This window comes from Suricata suricatta, chromosome 7 (genome assembly GCF_006229205.1).
Source record: "Suricata suricatta isolate VVHF042 chromosome 7, meerkat_22Aug2017_6uvM2_HiC, whole genome shotgun sequence".
NCBI classification, from domain to species: Eukaryota; Metazoa; Chordata; class Mammalia; order Carnivora; family Herpestidae; genus Suricata; species Suricata suricatta.
Genome location: NC_043706.1, coordinates 106,275,527 through 106,297,359, shown reverse-complemented (window position 1 = coordinate 106,297,359; position 21,833 = coordinate 106,275,527). Strand labels below are relative to the sequence as shown.

Below are 21,833 nucleotides of genomic sequence, written 5' to 3'. Positions count from 1 at the left end.
GTTATGAAGTTGGATAAATAACTAGTCCGTGATCAGAGGGAGTTTATAGATTACTAGGAAGCTACAGTTTTATTAGTAAATAATTAAAATACTATCACATACTGAAATAGAAATCTGTACAGCTCAATCCAGTGGGCTGAAATGACCAAGATGTAGGTTAAGTCATCAGAAGCCATTAACTACTTTACCACCTGCTGCTACTCATTCCTCTGCCTTTGTCAGATTCCTCCTCCCTCCTTCCTTCCGCTCTTTCTTTTGTATTTTGCTGTTATTTGTTGCAGTGAAGGTATTTAAATATTATATGGGGAGTATTGATTGTTATTTTTGAAAAAGAAAGTGATCACTCCCAACTTACTTAAAAGAATAAAAACATTATAAAGTTAATGGTTTATTTTGGAGAGGGACTGGGGGATTGCTTAGAAAATACTTAAAATATAAGTATGATCACTACAATACTATTATTCTTCATCTATGTCCATTAGTCAAAGACCAATACTGAACTCAGTATAGCAGTCCATTTGCTGTTAAAGTTATGTAAAGCGGCATCTGGCTGGCTTGGTTGGTAGAGCATGTATCTCTTGATCTCAGCATTGTGAATTCAAGATCTACACACTGGGTGTACAGATTACTTAAAAATAAAATAAAATACAGTTATGTGAAACCTACATTTGAAACTCAATGAATTTATACTTCATATTAAAAGAAGTCAGTATAGGGATGCCTGGGTGGCTCAGTTGGTTAAGACCTAACTTTGGCTGAGGTCTTGATCTCGTGGTTCACAAGTTTGAGCTCCACGTCAGGCTCTGTGCTGTCAGCTTCAGATTCTATCTCCCTCTCTCTCTCTCTGCCCTCCCCCATTTGCACTCTTTCTCTCCCTTCCTCTCAAAAATAAACATTAAAAAAAGATAAAATAAGTCAGTATAAACAGAGTCCTATAGATGAAGAGTGTGTTATTAAAGTAATATTTAAACTTGTTTGTGAAAATTGATTCCTTAACAAAACATTTGCAGAATCATAATATTTTTTCAACTTGTAAATTGGACTGTTCCATGTGTCCTCAACACATGTTTCAGGAATCTAAAAATACTAACTTTCTAACCTGTCTGATGATTTTCTGCTAAAATATTTCCAAGTAAATTATGCTGGCATATTAATTTAGGTCCATTCTTTCTTCTTATCAATTTCAGAATTATTATAAGTTACTGTTGAATTTTCTTATCATCCAATATTTTATTTAAATCATTATCTTTTATTTCAAAAATATAACTATATCATTGTCAAATAAAGATAAAATCATTTACTGTAATAAAATTTTCATTTGTGATGCATGTAGAGGAGGTAGTGAGGGATACAGAGAAAATAAGACTGACCATCACTTGATAATTATTAAATGGGTATTAAGAACATGGAACTCATTATGGCTTTTTCTTTTGTATATATTTGAAATTTTTCCAATAAAAGGTTTCTTTTGCAGATCACAATAATAAAAGCCAGAAAAATCATTTATAATAAAGGTTTTATGGATTTGATATATTTTCACTCCTATGCAATATTTGGTGTGGCTTTAATGCTGTGCATTTATGGTCTCAGAGTTAACTGCTTCCTTAAAGCCTTGTGGTTTGAAAACCAAAATGCCGTACACAGGCAGGTGTCAAATCTGATCACGTGTGCATATTCCTCAGTAGATGTGAGGCTGAGGTCTGGTGGATGCAAGTTGGAAGACTTGTTTAAAAGCATTTGGTTTTAAACTTTTAATTTCTACTAAGATGTAGTTAATAGTTTGTGAATTAATATAAATTGACTTAAAACTTGAGGTCGAAGAAAGAGTAAATGGAATTGTGGGTGACAAATAATATTTTACTGCCACAGACTTGAGAATTAGCTCCATTAAAGTTATTAGCACCTATTAAAGTGGATGGACATTGTCTGTAGAATCACCCCTCTAAAATAACACCTTTTACCCAAGAACAGAATCATTTTTTAAAAATTTTATTTTAGAGAGAGAGTGTGTGAGAGCAGTGGGGAGGGGGAGCTGGGGGAAGGGGGCATTATCTCAAGCAGATTTCATGTTTCGCTTGATCTTATGACCCTGGGATCATGACCTGACCCAGAATCAAGAGTTAGAGGCTCAACTTACTGTGCCTCCCAGGCGCCCCTGGAAACAGTATCTTTAATGGACCACTGTGCATTAGTGGATTGGTAGATTTTTAGGGGGTGGAGAAGAGGGAGGCTATGGCATAACATAAAGAAGAGTCCATAGGATATGAGCCTTTAAAACATTCTCACTCAATGTGCACGGTCAGATACTTGGTAAGGTTAGCAAAGATGTGACTTTTGAGAGATGAAGTCTATCACCTATCAGGATACTCAAATGGAAAATGCTCAATGGTCAGGGGCATGATCTGATCCCTGCTTACTAAGGGAGAAAGCAGATGACACAGTAACCAAATGATGAACAGGAGAAGTATTAGAGCCCTAAGAAAAGTTTCCCATAATTCACAGCTTGGTGTATGGAGTGATCCAAAAGAAGCTTAGGTGTGGAGGGATCATTTTAGGAGCAGTGATCTGAAAGAACATAAAGGAAAAAGAGAAGATAGGAAAATCAGTTGTTAAAATTCTAAGGTACTATACTGACTATAGTTTAAAAATCTTCTTTTTGAAAATTAGGAACCACTTTACAATTCTCTGCTATGTTGAGATCTTTAAAGAATGAAACACCATAGCAGTCTAGGGTACTTCTGGTGATCCTTCAGACCTATTCTTTCATCCTTTCACCTCTTTTTTCATTTACCAATATTTATTAAGTGACTACTAAATGCTAGTCACTTAGGTGTAGGGTTAAAGCAATACTTAAAAATTCAATACGTGTATATATAAGTCTTGGCTAATTATTGAGGCAATTTATCCTAGGTGTGACAAACAGCACTAAAATGAAGCTGGCATGGATTTTACCTCAAGAAAAAAAAAGAAAATTAATAATAAAGAGATCAGAGGTAAAATGAAATCAATTTATTTGGCAAAAGATTATTTTCTCAGAATAATAAATAGGGTAATAATAAAATTACATATGAATCAAATAAGATTTTTTTATAAAAAGCTGAATCAAAATTGGCATTGCATAATCATGAAAATTATGATATAAATGAATAATTAACCCACCAACAAGAGGTAAAGCATGAGTTGGAAATTAAACCACTTCAGAAAAAAATGGAAAATTTGATTCTTTGCAAGTTTTTCTGATGCAGTCTTATAACTCTAATGGCATAATATTAAAGAAGCTTTACACAACATTTGATGATTAAATGAAAGATTGAGTATATATATATATATATATGCATGTATTAGCTACCACAATTACACATTGCTTAATGAATACACATAACAGGTCCTAAATAAATATGTGATGAATGAATGAACAAAGGTCAATATCTGTAACAAATAACCAAATCTTCCTTTCCATATTATTAAATGACAATTTAATTACCAAAAACTTACAGAAGATCATCACGAACCATATTGAATAAAATAGGAAATAAGCATTGTTATTTGTAACCTTTATTTTTCCCTTTATTTCATGCTAATTAGTTAAATAATCCATTTAAATATTTATCACATGTGTTTCTATCTTCTGTTTCTTTAAAGAGAAAATTCCAAAAAAATAAAAACAGAAACCTAAGACAAGAGGGAAGAAAGATTCAAAATGAAGTGTTCTTATTCTGTCACAATACGTACTGTCTGTCACCTAGGACCTCATGAGCAGTGGAGTAGTGGTGGGCATCCCAGCAGGTCAGGGAATGGCATCTTGAGTCAGACTGGAAATGCATATTGGTAGTTCCGGGCTTTATCCTCACGTTAGTCATTCAGTGACCCTTTATGAATCACTCTTGTTATGTCTACATGTTCCATCCATTTCAAAGTGCTGATAATACAGAAATAATTTACAAAGAATCTGAGATTTTCAGATTCCCTGGTGCCAATCAAATGCAAAGTGTTCCATGGTCAGTCAACTATAAGGCAGTTTTGGGAAACTTTTTTGTATTTTTTGGTCTCAATAAGCTTAATTCTTGGTGATTCCTCTAATAAGTATATTCTGAGTGCCAAGGGCAATGTTTTTTATGTTAGTTTTTTATTTTCTAGTCTTCCCCTTTTGGGGGGTTAAATATGTTTCTGAAATAGATCATCATGTTAATTTACTTACCTTTATCTTTGTAAGAGCCAGGGAAAGCTCCTGAAACCAAACAAGGGACTACAAAAGTTGCAGCACACGGTAAGCAATAAGACACTTCAAACATTCCATTTCTTTCTTTTTAAAAAGTACGTAGCACTTTATTGACAAAAGCAAAAGCTGTTTATTGCAGAATAGCACCATCTGCTGGGTTATTACAGAAAATATTGTTGCATTACAATACACATGAAGCACCCAAGAATTAGTATGTTGACTCCAAGTTTCAGTCACAGAGCTTTTACTTATACTTCCAAAAATAAGCCATATATTGATTGATAGATGATAGAAAGATGGATAGAGATATACAAATATAATTTTTCCAATGTTTCCCATTATAGCTGATAATTAGCGTCATATTAGAAAAATCAGTTGGAATGTTATTAAGTTAATATTATTTCATCTGTATTGAGACTGCAGAAATTGAGCTCCGGATATGACTACAAAGTAATCATCCTAGATTTTATGAGCCATCTGAGAAAATTAGTTTCATCACTTACAAATATTTTGGGATCATCAGAAGTAGAAATCTTTAAAAACATACTGATTCTTTTAAGAAATCTTTAAAAACATACTGATTCTTTAAATCATCAGTTTGGGAAAAATACTTCTTTTAAATAATTTTTCTATAAAGTTATTTTTTAACCATCATCCAAAATCACATTCTTTGAGAAAACTGTTCTAAATCTTGTATCTCTAAGTCAACAGACTGGAATGTTAGTTTTGTGACCTTTATTCTTAAACCATGAGGAGTAATTTGATGTAAGTATAAGTGAAGAACACAAGTATTCTGCCTTTTGTCATTCATGAAAACCACAGAACACACTTAGAGGTAAAAAAGATAAAATATTTAAAAGAGAAAAATTTTTGGCTTTTTAAGTTTTTATTTTAGTTTGTTAGTTGACATACAGTGTTATGTTAGTTTCATGTGTGCAATATAGTGATTCAGTAATTCCCTACGAACCCAGTGTTCATCCTTAATCCCCACCATCTCATTAACCCATCCCACCACTCCACTCCCCTAATAGATAAAATCTTTACTTTCTTTCCTATGCTACATTATACATTATCAAGCAATAAAGGATATACATTTAGGTGGTAGTACATGTGTTTCTGGGAAGAAGGCCTTTGTAGCAGACTCCTCAGCATATAACATATAACATGGTTGCATTTACTCTGGACCCAACTATGTGCAGAATCATTCTAAGTAAACACTGGTAAACTAGTTGGCAGGATTCCATTCCACTGACATGATGTTATTTATAAGTAATGTATACTAAGATGGCTGGGAGTTATAATACCAATTTTTAATTTTCATTTAACCATCAGTTGATCATTTTTTTTGTTTGTTTAAGAAAGTAGATTCTTCTGCAGGAGAGTTTTAGTAGGAAGTATAACAAATATTACAGGAGGTAGAAAGGCAGGACAAATACTATCACTTTTTATTCATGAAAATGCAACTCTGAGCAATTCCTCAAGAATCATGGTTAGTGTATAGATATTCTCATTAAAACACACACAGACAAAAATGAAAACAAACAAACAAATGAAAAAACCCACTTGCCCTGAGACACTTCTGCTTTGATTGAGGCTTCTGAGGACTTTAGTGAATGTGGAGCCACAACTTGAGGCATGAGTTTAATGTTGTGTTAGTCTCATATTAGGGGAATTCAAGGGGAGGAAATTGAAGAAATATCTGGAAACTTGCCTCAAATTTGAGCTTCAGGCCTTGAGTGCTTCATTTTTGCATTCCAACTCTGCTGGACAAGGCAGATCAGAAATTATTCTTCTCAAATAAAAGATTTACTGTTAAGTGATTAATATAGTAGAGTTTCAAAATCTTGTTAGAACCATTCTTTTAATGAAATTAGATGAGTGTGTTGATTCAACATACTGTACAAGGCACTGTTCACTAAAATGGCAATGACACATCAATGGAGGGACACTTCAAGCAGGATAAATGTCACCAGTGTCATGCACATCCCCCATAGATTTTTCTTAGGTTTTGTAATACCACAGCCATATTATTACATCTTTCATAAAATAAGTAATTAATAATTATTAATTGGAAATAACTTTATTAGAAGACAGAGCTTAAACACAATTGGAAATATTGCTCTAGCAGAGGCTGATATTTTTGAGGTAAACAATTTCTTTTTTAATGTTTATTTATTTTTGAGAGAGAGAGAGAGCACAGTGGAGGGGGACAAAGAGAAAGGGAGATACAGAATCTGAAGTAGGCTCTGAGCTTCAGCACAAGGCCTGATGTGGGGGTTGAACCCATGAACCATGGGATCATGATCTGAGCCAAAGTTGGATGCTTAACCAACTATCCCTCCTTTCGTCTCATTCTGTATATTCTATCAAATATTTTTTCAAAATATTCATCTTAGTTGCATTTTTTTCCCAAGTCACTGACACCATCATATTTGAGGTTGTCTCATACCTTGATAAAGACAAGAACTTTTCAGAATTATCTCTGAGCCATCTATACTAGCAATGATATTTTACTTCCAGTTTATTCTTTACTTATGCTCCCAACCCATGTGCCGTCATCCCTCATCCATTAAGAATCCCTCAACCCCCAACTCTCAGTAAAAATCACTTTGTCATAACTAATATGACATTTATTATTTCTACAATTCAATTCAGCATTGGATGATATTCTATTTATATTATTATTTCAATTTCTTATATCTCCAAATTATAATCTGTAGTATAGAGTCATTTATTTTGAATTCATCTCAGTATCTCAAAAGTTTTTTAATATACTTCCAAAGAAAGTGTGCTAAATCTTAATCAGAGAGTTAAATATGTACATATTTACACAAAACTTATTTAAAACTAGATTTTAAATATTTCCTTTGTTTAAAAAGTTTAAAAATAAATAAATGAAGAGATATATTCTAGTCTTTTATCACCGTACAAACATCATTATAAATTTTGTCACTTTATATTTCAAAAATATCAGGGCACCTGGGTGGATCAGTTGGTTAAGCATCCAACTTCAGCTCAGGTCATGATCTCACGGTTCGTGGGTTCAAGCCCCACATCGGACCTTGTGTTGACAGCTTAGAGCCTGGAGACTGCTTGTGATTATGTTTCTCCCTCCCTCTCTCTGCTGCTTGCCTTCTCACATTCTGTCTCTCTTTCTCTCTCTCTCAAAAATGAATGAACATTAAAAAATTAAGAAAAAAATAAGTCCCAGGTAAAGAAACTAAGGTACAGGAGGAGATGAGGATTCATTTTTGGGCAGCTTTATGCTAAGCAGGCGGAGGGTCATCCAGGCACTAAGAACATGGGCGGGAGATCAGTCTAGTTCATATATATTACATAATAAACTGTGTTGACGAAATAGAATTAGACTAATATGGAAAAGTGAAAAGAAAAATAAGGAACTATTTTTAATCATGTAGGTGCAATCGTTGGGCAGACACCTGCTGATGATGAAATGCTCAAGGAAGGACAGAAATCATAACAGAAATCACCTTAAAAGATGAGTCTATGTAGTCTATATGCATCTGTGTTAGTGTATTTCCAGTGGGGTTTTTTCCCTTTAGACTCTAAAGCAAACATTAAAATTCTTTAATATATTATAGATAGAAAATAGAAAGAGAACAAGACAACTAAAATAGTAGCTATTGCAGTCTCCTTGGAATATGAAAACAAAGAGCCCATTATGAAGAATCATGTGTCCTCAGCGGATTGAGGAGTCCTTGAGCCACATAATCCAGAGAAGCAGAATTAGGCGAGTTGAATAAGAGTCTGCAGTGGGATACATGGAACACAAGTTAGAAAACCATTCTGGAAGTAGTTGGATCCCAAAAGCCTGGTTTGGATTAACTTCTGGAGTGGAATCAGCTTGACAGACCCATGGCTTTCCAGATGGCTGTGCATAAAAGCCACTCATTTTAAGGAACAAAAAGGGCAAGAAGCAAGACCAGTGTCAGCTATGAAGGAATAGGCCTAACTCTTAATTCAACTCTTGTTAAACTTAAAACTGTACCTTTTGAAGAATATGAGAGTGGGAAAGAGGAACACTTGTACACATACCCACGTGCCTGCACTTGCATATGAATGTGTTGTTCTTAGATTATTTTAGAAATTTTAAAAAGCTTCAAAAGATTTTGCTTATTTTTGGAGGGCTTTTCTTCTCTGTAGAATTCAGAAGAGATAGCAGGTTTTCAAAATGTATTCATGTTCTCAGTCCTCTTTCTGGCATTGGTTGTCCTTCTTAACGAGTACATTTATAGCTAAACTGATGAAGTTTAGGGCCACTCCATTGCCGGGGCCTCTCCCAGGACTCTTTGGGAAGCATTTTTTTCTTTAAAGTTTATTTATTTTGGGAAAAAGACAAAGAACTAGGGAAGAGAAGAAAGAGAGAGAGAATCCCAAGCAGAGTCTATGCCATCAGCATGAAGCCTAATGTGGGGCTTGAACTCACAGTGAGATCATGGCCTGAGCTGAAACCAAGAGTTGGACACTTAACTAAATAAGTAATCCAGGTGCCCCTGCCTTTATGCCTTTAATTTATTTTTTAATGTTTTACTTATTTTTTTTGAGAGAGAGAGAGAAGACAAGCTGGGGAGGTGCAGAAAGACAGGGAGAGAGAAGAAGATCCCAAGCAGTCTCCATCTCATCAGCATGGAGCCCAACATGGGGCTAGATTTCATGAATCATAAGACTCTAACCTGACCTGAAATCAAGAACGTTTAATCAACTGAGCCACCCAGGTGACCCTGGACAGCAATTTTTAAATATTTTTTAAACTTATTTATTTATTTTGAGAGAGAGAGTGGGTAGGGGACAGAGAGAGGGGGAGAGAGACTGAGAATAGCAGGCAGGCTCTGCACTGTCAGCACAGATCCCAATGTGGGGCTCAAACCCATGATCTGTGAGATTCTGATCTGAGTCGGACACTTAACCAACTGAGCCACCTAGGTGTCCCAGGACAGCAATTTTTAATTTGTGAATTTGTGTTATTTTGTTTTTGTTTAAAGAGCTCTCTACCTAAATCCTTTGATATAACTTATTGGAGACTCAAATTATGAGAAACAGTGTAGAGATAATTATATAGGAGAAAAACAAAATAAAATATGTTTTCCAGTAAATAAAAGGACAAATCCATTTCATTTTTTCTTTACTATACAAATTCCAGGCAAAATACAAAAATTAGTGAATTCCACAATCAAAATATTTACTTGTTGGATGATTTTGAAAACTATAAAGCTTCTTGGAGGAAATTCATACTTGTAAAGTACTAACAACAAATAAGTCTACCAAGTCAAACATAGAGGGTTTGCTGAAATTATGCCTCATGGCTTTGAAATCTACCAGGTGTTGCTCTTATCTTCCAATTCTTTTTTTTATTTATTTATTTTTGAGGGACAGAGGCAGTGTGAGCAGGGGAAGGTCAGAGAAAGAGGGAGACACAGAATCCGAAACAGGCTCCAGGCTCTGAGCTAGCTGTCAGCACAGAGCCCAAAGTGGGGCTCAAACCCACAAACTGTGAGATCATGACCTGAGCTGAAGTTGGGCACTCAACCAACTGAGCCACCCAGGCGCCCCTATTACTATCCTCATTATGTCATTGGAGTAGACAGATGCTTTAACTTAAAAATATTATAAATGTAGAACCTTTATACATTTGGTATATTACAACTAAAATCCCATTAAAAGGAACAAATGTTACAAGGTAGAATTATTTTGTTTGTAAAATAAAATTTAACTACAAAAGTAACAGCATTTAGAAAATAGAAAAAAAACCTATAATAAATTAAATTGAAAAATTTAATAAATTTAAATTTGCAGTCTTTTGTTCCTGATTTTTAGACCTAACTCTGTTTGCTTTCTGTATGAGCACGTGCAAACTGTTTACTGTCTGTAAGGTAGGTTTTTTACTCTGGGCTGCTTTTCTCAAAAGGCTGTGGTGAAGCCCCAGTGAGAAGATGTACATGAAGGGGTTTTAGTAATTGTAGCCCAAAGTAAACACCCAAAGTAGTCTTATGTGTTGGTTCTATGTGGTCCCCCAATTCTTTTTAAGTTTATTTGTTTATTTTGAGAGAGAGTGAATGGGGCAAAAAGAGGGAGAGAGAGAATCCCAAGCAGACTCTGCGCTGTTAGTGCAGAGCCCCACCTGGTGTTCAATCTCATGAACTAGGTGCTAAAACCACCGAACCACACAGGGGCCCTGTCCCCCAAATTCTAATTCCCTCAGACAGGATTACTTTAAGGGAATGTACACAATCTCTGATTCAATGTATGTGGCCTAAGGCTTCTTTGAGTGGCTTTGGCTCCTGAATAAACTTTACACAGAACCCAGCGGCATGTTGCTTGGAGCAATCCCAAGCTAACCCTACGTGTTTTGGGTGACAAATGTAAGTTACAACCCAGATCCAGAATTAGATTCATGATCCAGGATTAGAAGAGTTCCACCACAGAAGAAGTCAGAATTCAAAGATAATTAAAGTGTGCTATGCCTTTTCTCTGCGTAAAGGTGGCATACATTTGCTAAAAGGTGACATACATTGTACCCTTGCTGAAATGGTACTATTTAAATACAACTACTATAAATGCATATAAGGAATTGGTATGTAATTTCTTCGTAGCCATGCAGAGATCATTTATAAAATATTACTTTCATGTTGAGCATAGATCTAGTCATATTCCTCTAGAAGTGCTTGTGGTTTTTCTCAGATATAACAATACCAAACCTAAAATGAACTTATACTAAACACACACTGTACTTATTAATTTGACTCATTGCTTATGTAATGACATATTTTTTCATTCTTTTTTTGGTTTTATGCTTATATCTGAGTTTTTACAAAACCATCATATGAATAGTATTTTCAGGTTATTCTCTTATTGCAGATTTGAATGGATTAATTGTGCATAGATAACCACTCAATTTATGATTACATGGAATGCTTTCTCAGATTCTCAGGAGTATTATGAAGAATGATCATTTAATATGTCTTAACATTATTTTATTTATCTTATTTCAGCAACAGCCAAAAAAGATGAGAAGAAGGAAGGTATGTTTTATGCAAAAATTCCACTATACTTTTTGTGTAAACACTTTACCAAAGTTCACAGTTGAATTTTGACTACCATCTTGTCTGTATTTTCTATGGATAACTGTTTCTATATTATGCATACATTTCTCATAAATGTACTTTTCTGCTTTATCTTATGTAAGTGGGTGAACTATTTTTCAAAAAAATCTTTTTTTAATTAAAATTTTTTTCACTTATTAAAAATTGTTTTCAATGTTTATTTATTTTTGAGACAGATAGAGACAGAGCATGAGCAAAGGAGGGGCAGAGCAAGAAGGAGACACAGAATCTGAAGCAGGCTCCAGGCTCTGAGCTGTCAACACAGAGTCTGAAGTGGGGTTCGAACCCACCAGCTGTGAGACCATAATCTAAGCCAAAGTTGGACGCTCAACCAACTGAGCCACCCAGGTGTTCTATGTTTATTTATTTCTTTTGAGAGAGACAGAGACAACATGAGTGTCAGAGGGGTAGAGGGCAGAGGGATGAGAAAGAATCCCAAGTAGGCTCTGCACTGTCAGCACAGAGCCCAATGTAGAGCTTGAACTCACAAACCATGAGATCATGACCTGAGCTGATACCAGGAGTCAGTCACTTAAGTGACTGAACCACCCAGGTGCCCGTCAAAAATAAATTTTGAATCTCACTTCTCTCAAGATAAAGGTGATAAAACAGAATCTCTAAAAATCCCAGAGCTTCCGTTCCATTAGCAATTTTATCAAATTTCAAAAACATGAAAAATACAGACTATTTTACTATATTAACTACTTATCTCTGATGCTGACCAGCAAATGATGCTACTTTGTTCTATAAGTTGCAAATAAGTCATAGTCCACCCCCTGCACACCACCTCCTTTTGTCAGAACATCCTGGGATGGAGTACAATATTCTTGCTGTCAAAGAAAACTTGCACCCAGTGGAATTGAACAGATAAAGAAGATTTTATTTAAGACTCTTGCAATAGGGCTCAAGTCCATTGTAGTAGAAGTTAAACTCTCAATACCACTGAAACTAAAAGACTAAGAATTTTAAAGCTCTGAGATGAGCTATTGGAAAGGTACAGAGGATGTGGGGTGATTGGGGCATGGGGCATGGGTCATTGTGATTAGGCCATCTGTGTTACTAATTATTGCTTATTGAAGTGAGGCTCCTACCCTCCCATAGAGACTGGGAGATAAGGGCATGGTGTCCTTTGATGACTAGATTTCAAAAGGATGCCTCATGGAAAGATATTTCTGGGTATAGTTTTATATTTCAAAGGAACAGAGAAAGAATTTACAATTGCAAGGTTTCTAGGGTGCCTGGGTGGCTTAGTCAGTTAAGTGTTGACTTCCACGCAGGTCATGATCTCAGTTTGTGAGTTCCAGCCCCACATCGGGCTCTGTGCTGACAGCTAGCTCAGAGCCTGGAGCCTGCTTCAGTTTCTGTATCTCCCTCTTTCTCTTTCTCTCAAAAATAAATAAACATTTAAAAAATAAGAAAAAAATTTACAATCACATGGTTTCTAAAGTAAATGTACTACTAAAAGGGAAATCGAGAGCCTAAAACCAGGAAGGCACCTGTCTAAAATTTAGTCAAGCTAAGGGAAATGATAAGTCTTTCTCAATCACTTTGATTTCATTTAGAGATGTTTCCTGTGCATCATGAGAATACTTAGGATCTAAACATCACTACTGCTTATTAATCCTGGCCTGTTTTCTTAGTAAAAAGAGTATGAAGATATAAGCAATCATTGCTAATTCTGAAAATTACAATTGTATCTAATTAGTGTTCATGTAATTTGAAAAAAATGGAGAGCAAGTGTTATATTTTATGTTTAGTATTATCAGAATTTTGCATAATCTTGGTTGGAGTCACATTATGCCTCTATTAAACAAGAATCTGGGAGCTCATAAATATGAGACAGAAAAAAATATTTTAGTTGGTCATTATTTATTCAGGGAGAGCAGAATATTATGATACCATTATTATGGTATCATAATAAAGCCTACAGACACATTAGTATGTTTCTTTTCAAGAGATTGAAATCAGTATTAATTACTCATGTACACATAGCAAATCTTTCAGTTTCTAGAAATTATTTCACTTCCGTGATCAACACTGTGATGACTATACAGCTATGTCACAAGAAAACAAGAGGTGTCCTTGGCACAGTTTTTGATAAACAGTAACTCCTCAAAAATGTTAATCTTCCCCTCACCATTCTTTCTTGAAAATAAAGAACAATTTACCATTTACGTTAGGAAAAAAGAATAACATGAACAGTTATTTTTCCATTTATTCATATTCAAACCAAAGTATTAAAAGACCTTTGGGTATATAAAACAGTAGTCAAATTACTAACAATAATTTTTAGGCTATATATGGTTCTTTCTCCTCATTGCTATGCCTCCAGGATTTTTTGTTCTATTTATCCTGGATTAGATGCCTTATTTTCTTTTTCTTTTTTTTTTTGAGAATTTGTTTGTAATCAATATGCAATATTTGGAAGAGCTTGGAGAGCTTGGGTAGAGCTTTGCCAAGAGAGATTCAAGCAACCCAAGGTCCACTACTAGCTACAAAATGTGTAGAATACATACCCATATTATTATTATTATTATTACTATTACTATTATATTCAAAGGTTTCATAATCTTTTATCTCCTATTTGGAAAGGTTTTGTAATTGTCAAGATTATGATATTTGAAAAACAAGACAGCTATCTAGAATACTTTTCATTGTTTCTGGTGTATAAAGGAGAACAGATTCAATGTCCAGCTATTCTAGCAAGTCATTTGATTTTGTTTCCTGAGCTTCTATTTGCCTTTCTCTTGTTAAGCAGGGCAGGGAGGAATATGGACGTAACCTTTTTGGCTCTTGTTTCTTATTTTCTATAATCTCAGTAAGATTTGAAATCTTTTTTCCTAGAGGCAGGAAGCACGTCTATTCAAATGACGCATATTTGTACAAATCGCCAGATACAATTTGGATTTTCAACATTTTTTTTTATAGAAAGTTTATTGCTACTCACACTTAAACTTTTGGGGTATAATTCAAAGATATTAATGGTTGACAATTTTCTTAGAGGAGAATCAGGAGCCTTAAGGCTTAATTAGAATGCTCTGTGAAGTTCTTTTGTTAGTGAATTTTAAAATGCAGAAACAAAAGTGCATACCAATTTCCTTATTATCAAAGATGATCTGGGCACCAAGGGGCAAAGGGCTTTTTGCAGAGTGAACTCTTAAGATCTTATACCCCCATGTCCCATCAAGTCTTTTTTAGAAACCTTTAGAAACCTTAACAAGAGAGACCTTTCGCTGCCCTGTGCTTTGCCCATCAATTTTACTGTTATTTGGACTTTGGGCATCAGAGCAACCATATCTTAGCTTAAGTGGAGTGACATTTTTGAATATTCAACAGGGTCCTTTTGCAAGCCCTTTTCTACAGATATTTCCCCTGTATGCCACTCTTTCTCCCCTACAGACACTTTTTTGTTATCTTTTAACACCCAATTTTTTAAAATTTTCCATTAGTTCTCAAAGTCAAAGTCTCATTAATTGCATTTTTCACTATAAAATGTGCTTATTCTATATTTCTTACATCATTGCCCTACTCTCCTTGTAGACGCGGAGACTCAAATTCCAGGGTAAGCCTCAACCTCCGTTATTCCTTTGCCCCTGGCATTTTTTTTCTGGTATTTTTAATTTGGCTGAACTCTCTTTTGTTTAATCTTGCCTAAAATAATTAGAATGGCTGATCTTTATTCACAGCTCCCAGCCCTCTAGCCCTCACCTCACATTGCTGTTTGTGACCTCATATCAGTTTTTCTAACTTGTCATGTGAACCAGGACAATCATCTCTGAAGTCATAGGTCCTCAAAATGTGGCCAAGGACTCTTAGGGTCCCTAAGACCCTCTCAGTGGTTCTTCAAAGTCAAAACTATTTTTATAAAAATATGAGGTCATCATGTGCCTTGTTCATTCTCATTCTCCCATGAGTATTTACTGGCATTTTCCAGAGGCTACATAATTTGCGATTCTGCAACAGCCTGAATACTTACGAAGATATGCAAATCCAACCATCTTCTCATTAAGCTAGACATTAATAAGATTCACAAAAGTGTAGAACAGAGTCAGTCATCTCACCATTTTTTGGTATTGGAAAATATATTTATCTAAAAATGTTTATGTTAACATGTAACAGGTTTATTATTTTTAATAAATGCATAAGCAAATGTATTTTAAAATTTTTCTCAACTTTATGTTTTAAGTGTATTATTTATTTTTATAAATTGAATTATATACTACATCCAGTGCTCATCCCAAGTGCCCTCCTCAATGTCAACTTTATTTTTTAAGCTTATTTATTTATTTTGAGATAGAGAGAAAGAGAGAATCCCAAGTAGGCACCACACTGTCAACCCAGAGTCTAAAGTGGGGCTTGACCCCACAAACCATGAGATCATGACCTGAGTTTAAATCCAGAGCCAGATACTTAACCGACTGAGCCACCCAGGTGCTCCTCAACTTTTATTTTTTAAATTAAAAACATCAATGGATAGAAACTGCACAAATAAAAACTGTTTGGGGTCTTTTAAAATTGTGAAGAAGTTAAAGGATTTCTGAGATGAAAGCGTTTGAGAATTCCTAACCTAATAATAATCCTGCCTATTATATTTTCTCTAAATACTTTCCTCCAAAATATTGAATTGGCTTCATAAAATTTTTCCTGTTTTTACCTACTTAGAATACTCAGTAGCTCCACACTGACCACAGAACATCGCCTACAGGCCTTAACCTATAATCCAGTCTTTATGGTCTGTTTTCTGACCTCCTGTCATGCACACACCTAGACAAAGTCAAAGCCCAGGCCTCAATAATTCCACCCGTAAAGATACAATAAACCCTTTGGAGATAGAGACAGTTAATTACTTTCATGGTAAGTAAACTTACCATTAATTCTTCATGGTCTGCAAAAGCAAGAGTAGCTGAAGGTGCCAGCATGTCATGGTTCTTGTCCTACAGATCAAAAAATGATGATACCACCCCCTCAAAGAGGCTAGAGAATGCAACACAAGTTAAGAACATTTCAGTGCTGAGGGGCCAATTCTAGACCGCAGCCACATGTTTTTATGGTCTGCAATTCTATTCTCAAGGGTTCTAGGCAGGAGAACTCAGGAGGCAATAAGAAGCTGTCTACGGCAGCCTCCCATCCTTTTATGTTCTGGAAGGATAGTGAGGCATTCTGCTGAGATTCACATTAGCTATGGTTTAAATCTTGGCCTGCATGGCCTGTATGGCTATGTGCACGGCCACCGTGACACCATGGTGGAACCTTTTGCACATACCTCTACCCACTTTCTTTCTTTATGTATCACATACTTCCATACCAAGCCGTTCTCAACTTTACACGTAGATCTTGCTGTCTTGCCTTTGTTTCTGCTGTTAACATAGTAGAGCTTTTCCTTTCCTTTTCCTTCAATGTTTTATTCAATGTTTCTAGGACTCAGGAAAATTTTTACTGCCTCTAAGACATCTGTCTGATCTTCTCAATTAAATATACTTTCTTTTTCATTTATAATCTCTCATCAGAATTTATCTATTCTTCCCTATCACTTATATCTTGCCATCTTGTACTTCTTATTACTAGTATTCAAATACCTTCTACTCTAATTGACTTTAAAACTTCTGATTAAAGGCACCACGTCTAAGTCAGTTTTATCTCCTATTGGGACTAACACATTCCCTCAGTTATCACATTGGTAAGCAAATATTTATTCTGTGAATGAATCAATAATATCTAGGCCTTTTAAAATTTTTTAATGTTTATTATTATCATTATTATTTATTTTTAAGAGACAAAGAGAGACACTGTGACAGGGGAGGGTCAGAGACAGAGGGAGATACAGAATCCGAAGACAGGTTCAAGGCTCTGAGCTATCAGCACAGAGCCCGATGCAGGGCTCGAACCCATGAACCATGAGGTCATGACCTGAGCCAAGTCAGATGCTCAACTGAATGAGCCACCCAGGCACCTCAATAATATCTAGGACTCTTAAGATCAATATGAGAGCCGTAAAAATATGAGTAGGTATTCAATTTTCCATATCCCTCACAAGGAAGAATTTTTTAAAAGTGTTATTGGAAGTTACATTCGAGTGAGCATTTTAGGTCTGAAAAATCGTAGCCAAAAACTGACAATTTCATCATAGGTATATTTTGATCTCCAGTTCCTACCTGGGTTGCACCAGGAGATCCAGGTAGATCCCATTTATTTGAACTTAGCTTCACTTATAAATTCTTAGGGGTTGGAAAGCCTGTGAGTTTTCCAACACAGTTCATCTTCTGTTTATCTTATCACAGTTCCATTGAGAAGGAGCCAGATTACATTTCTCATTTATTATAACTAGAACAAGAGTGAGGGGAGCTGAATGCATGTGAGAATTAATTCTAGGTTCCAGGGCCTCAGAATTGAGATCTGAAGAGAGGTTATAGTGAAAACCAAAGCGAAATATCTGTTATTATAACTGACTAAAAGTGTCAATGAGGCAAGTTATACAAAGAAAATGGAACACTTCATCACCTGCATTATTAGACTACGTGAAATTAACTTTTCCCTTCAATACAACTGATATTTCATTTTTCTCTGGCATCACCTAGGAATATAATAGACCATACCAGATACAGTAACCCCCCTTTGTCGCTTCATTTTTGGCAGTTTCAATCCCCTGAGGTCAGCCACCACCTAGAAACAAATGATCCTCCTTTTGACACATGGCTAGAAGGTCAATAGTAGTCTAACGTTAGTCCTGATCCCTATGTCATTCTCCACACTTTATCTCATCACACAGGCATTTTATCATTTCACATTATCACAAGAAGGGTAATACAGTATAGTAAGATATTTTAAGAGAGACCATATTTACATGATTTTTATCAGAGTATACTGTTATAATTATTCATTTCATTATTAATACTAATCTCTTGCCGTGCCTAATATATAAATTAAACTTTATCATAGGTATGCATGTAGAGGAAAAAAACATAGTATATATAGAGTTTGGTACTATCTGCTGTTTCAGGAACCCACTGGGAGTCTGCAATGTACCCCCCCTTGATGAGGGAGACCACTGCGCATTGCTAGCGATGAGTGAATGATGACTTGAACAGATTGTGAACACGTCACCTCTTTTAAATCACAGCTGCTGTGAGCCTTGATGTTCTTAATAAAAGACTGTTGTTCAGATTATTGGGCATATGGTCTTTAGGGAAGTATATTCACTTAGTAAGCCTTTATAATATTTTTAAGCTGTTTCAGCAGAATGCTGAGAGGGTATAACGAAGTTTAATAACCTGAATATTAACAGCTGATACTAATAGCTTTTCAGGGTCAGTATGTGATCTTTCAGTTCCAAGCATTATGTTTTTTGTTGTTCAGGTGTTTTACTTGTATAAGTCTGGTGCATTGTTGACTCCTAACCCCAAAATATGATTTTATAATGGCATATTAGGTTAATTTCACTATAACTCCCAGGTTTTAGAACAAATGTAGTTAACTTTTGAAAGATCTACTTGGTTAGATCATGGCTTGTAATCTTGCTACAGTTCTTCTTCATGAAATATTTTACTTTATCTGAATAAGTTCTATACTTATCTGATCCTGGACATCAAAAATTTTTTTGCTTGTTCATTTCAGTACAATTGATATCTTATACCTTATATTACCAAAACCTATTACGAGAGAGAAAGAATGCATATTAAAACAACAGACATTTCACAGATACACATATTGCATTCAGTTTTCCATGCCTATCCCACGCCAGCATCTAGTCAGAGAATAAAGGTGGAGGTGGAAATAATCTTCTCATTTGCTGCATTTCATCTTCTGTCTGTCCCACCAATCTTCCCAAGCTTTATTTTCAACTGTATTCCTTTTTAAATTTTTTTAAAATTTTATTTTATTTTTGAGAGAGAGCAACAGAGCATGAGCAGGGGACAGGCAGGAAGAGAGAGAGACAGAGAGAGAGAGAGAGAGAGAGAGAGAGAGAGAGAGAGAGAGAGAGACAGAATTGAAGCAGCCTCCAGGCTCTGAGCCATCAGCACAGAGCCTGATGCAGGCTCAAACTCAGGAACCAAGAGATCAGGACCTGAGCCAAAGTCGGACTCAACTTACTAAGCCACCCACGAGCCCCGTTCAATTGTATTCCTGAACAACCACGTGCCCACATTAATCCTCCTGTGTTTTCCATACTGGCTGTACTCTAGGCTTAAAAGAGTACTCTGAGAGTCACATGACCTTTTGGGCAGGAAAAAATCTTACTCCAGTATACTGGAGCCAAATTAATTGAGAATTTACAATGATCATTGAACTTTGCACTTCATAGTTTCAGCAGTTGTGCTATACAAATCCGCGTCTATATTACTCATGAATTGTTAGGCGTATAAGAATATTTATCATATTCTTATATGAAATTATTTTATTTAATATTTTCCTATATATTTGGGTTACTTGCTTATCTGATTAGGATACTTACTCATGAAGGAAATGAGTGAGAAATCGCTTGCAAAGCACATTTTAGATAGCAAATTTAGCCTACTCAATTATAGTTCCAGATGAGAAACTAAATATCAAGAAAAATATTTGTGAGGAGGTGGGAAGGATATTAACAAAAATCTAGTCTAATATTCTTTATACTGTGCCACACTGACATAATAATGCTTAACTAATATTTACTCAACAAGTAAATGTTTTGTTCCAAGGACTTATAATTTTTCAAAATAAGTTCTTTTTCTTTTACCCTTGTACATGAAACATATCCCTACTACAGAAAAATTAGAAATTCATGGAGAAGAGGTTGCAAAAATAATATTTTAATGACTGAGTGTTTTTCTATTATGTTGATATCCCATAAACTCTTTAACAGCTCCACTACTGTTCAGAGGTTACTGTTTAACATTTCCATTATTTAGAGATACAAAATAATGTCATGGAAAAGTCTCTTCTTATATGTATTTTTACGATAATTTTCCACTTTTCTCTGGATTTCTAGTAGTGGACTTATATCCAAAGCATGCATATTTTTCTGACTTTCTAGGTTCTTTCTCCAGTTGCTTTCCTAAAATGTGTTTTTAGCTTATAATTCTATGAAAGTGAGTTTTTACTTTTACAACACTATTACTGTCATTGGTTATCATTTTTTCTTAAAACAACTCAGTTAACTGTCTAACTTCTTTTTGTGTAAAACTCCTATTCACTGTCATCTTTAAACATTTTAGCTCCATTATTTCATTATGAAAGTAAAATCAGGGAACCAACGGCATCCCAATATGACACACAAATCCATTAACTTACATATTAGTAGCAATTGTCTACTGTTCTTTGTTCTAAACGTGTAATTATCACCTAGAAAGCTGTTATCTGCCTTTTCCAATTATCAACTTATAGTTCCTTATTCCAATTCTAATTTCAGTAATATCCAGAAAATTTCAAAGTTAATTTACAGAAAAGATAAAGAAAAAAAACACAGAAAATTATCTTTAAAAAATTTTTAATGTCTTTTATTTATTTTTTGAGAGACAGAGAGAGACAGTGCGAGCAGGGGAGGGTCAGAGAGAGAGGGAGACACAGAATCCGAAGCAGGATCCAGGCTCTGAGCTATCAGCACAGAGCCCAACACGGGGCTCGAACCCATGAACCACGAGATCATGACCTGAGCCGAGGCCAGACGCTTAATCGACTGAGCCACCCAGCCGCCCCAGAAAATATTTCTAAGCAGAAACTTAAGATGCCTCTATACTAAAGTAAAATGGGATCAACACTTCTCATTTTATTTTCAGGTGATAGGATCAGAAAATTGCATGGTCTAAATACTAAAAAAGAGTAAAAGTTCTCTGATCTAAGTTGAACACACAAAACACAAATAAAACAGATGTCTGTTCACTATTGCATACACATTACTACAAGGCAGCTACTAGGTATAATAATGTGTTCATCTGTAACCTACGTGACAACATCAACCTGTTTTGTTCCATAGATATAACTGAATATTTGTATTGTAAATATACTGATTGTTCAGAGAGTGCAAAACAGGTCATCTGGGTGGTTCCAGATTGAACAATTGAAGCTTCAGACTAAATTCATGGGCTTTAGCCCATCTTTATGGGAACAGACCATATATTTTCTCAGTTTGACTTTCTATGAAAGGGTTCTTAGCATTCAGAGCCACAATATAATCTCTGTGGAAATCATATGTGGATATTTCCTTTCATCTCTTTTCTTCTTTGTAATCTTTGTGTTTCAGAAAATTTCTTATGTACTGCTTCAATTTAACACTCATCTTCTCAAAAACAGAGTAATTTCTCATTAAGCCTCATATTCTAGAAATGTACCATGCAATCAGTGCATTTTACTGAAGGTTACTTCAGAGTGTTTGGCATTTTACTGTAAACTAATAAATTGTTGAATGATCATATCTGGTTTATCAATAATTTATTTTTGTGTTTTTCAGATTCTAAGAAAACAAAAACAAGTATAGAAGGTATTGGAAATATTTTATTTTTCTGTATTATATTTGATGA

General features: G+C 35.1%; 1 long non-coding RNA gene across 1 annotated transcript in view; it reads left to right on the top strand.

The window, feature by feature from the left end:
* LOC115296142 overlaps positions 1 to 18,419 on the top strand; it is a 62,876-nt gene extending 44,457 nt beyond the window's left edge. The window contains exons 2-4 of the long non-coding RNA XR_003910753.1: positions 4,214 to 4,267; positions 11,230 to 11,259; positions 18,338 to 18,419. This is a non-coding gene — a long non-coding RNA (uncharacterized LOC115296142). The remainder of the gene's footprint in view (positions 1 to 4,213; positions 4,268 to 11,229; positions 11,260 to 18,337) is intronic.
* Positions 18,420 to 21,833: the final 3,414 nt, after the last annotated feature.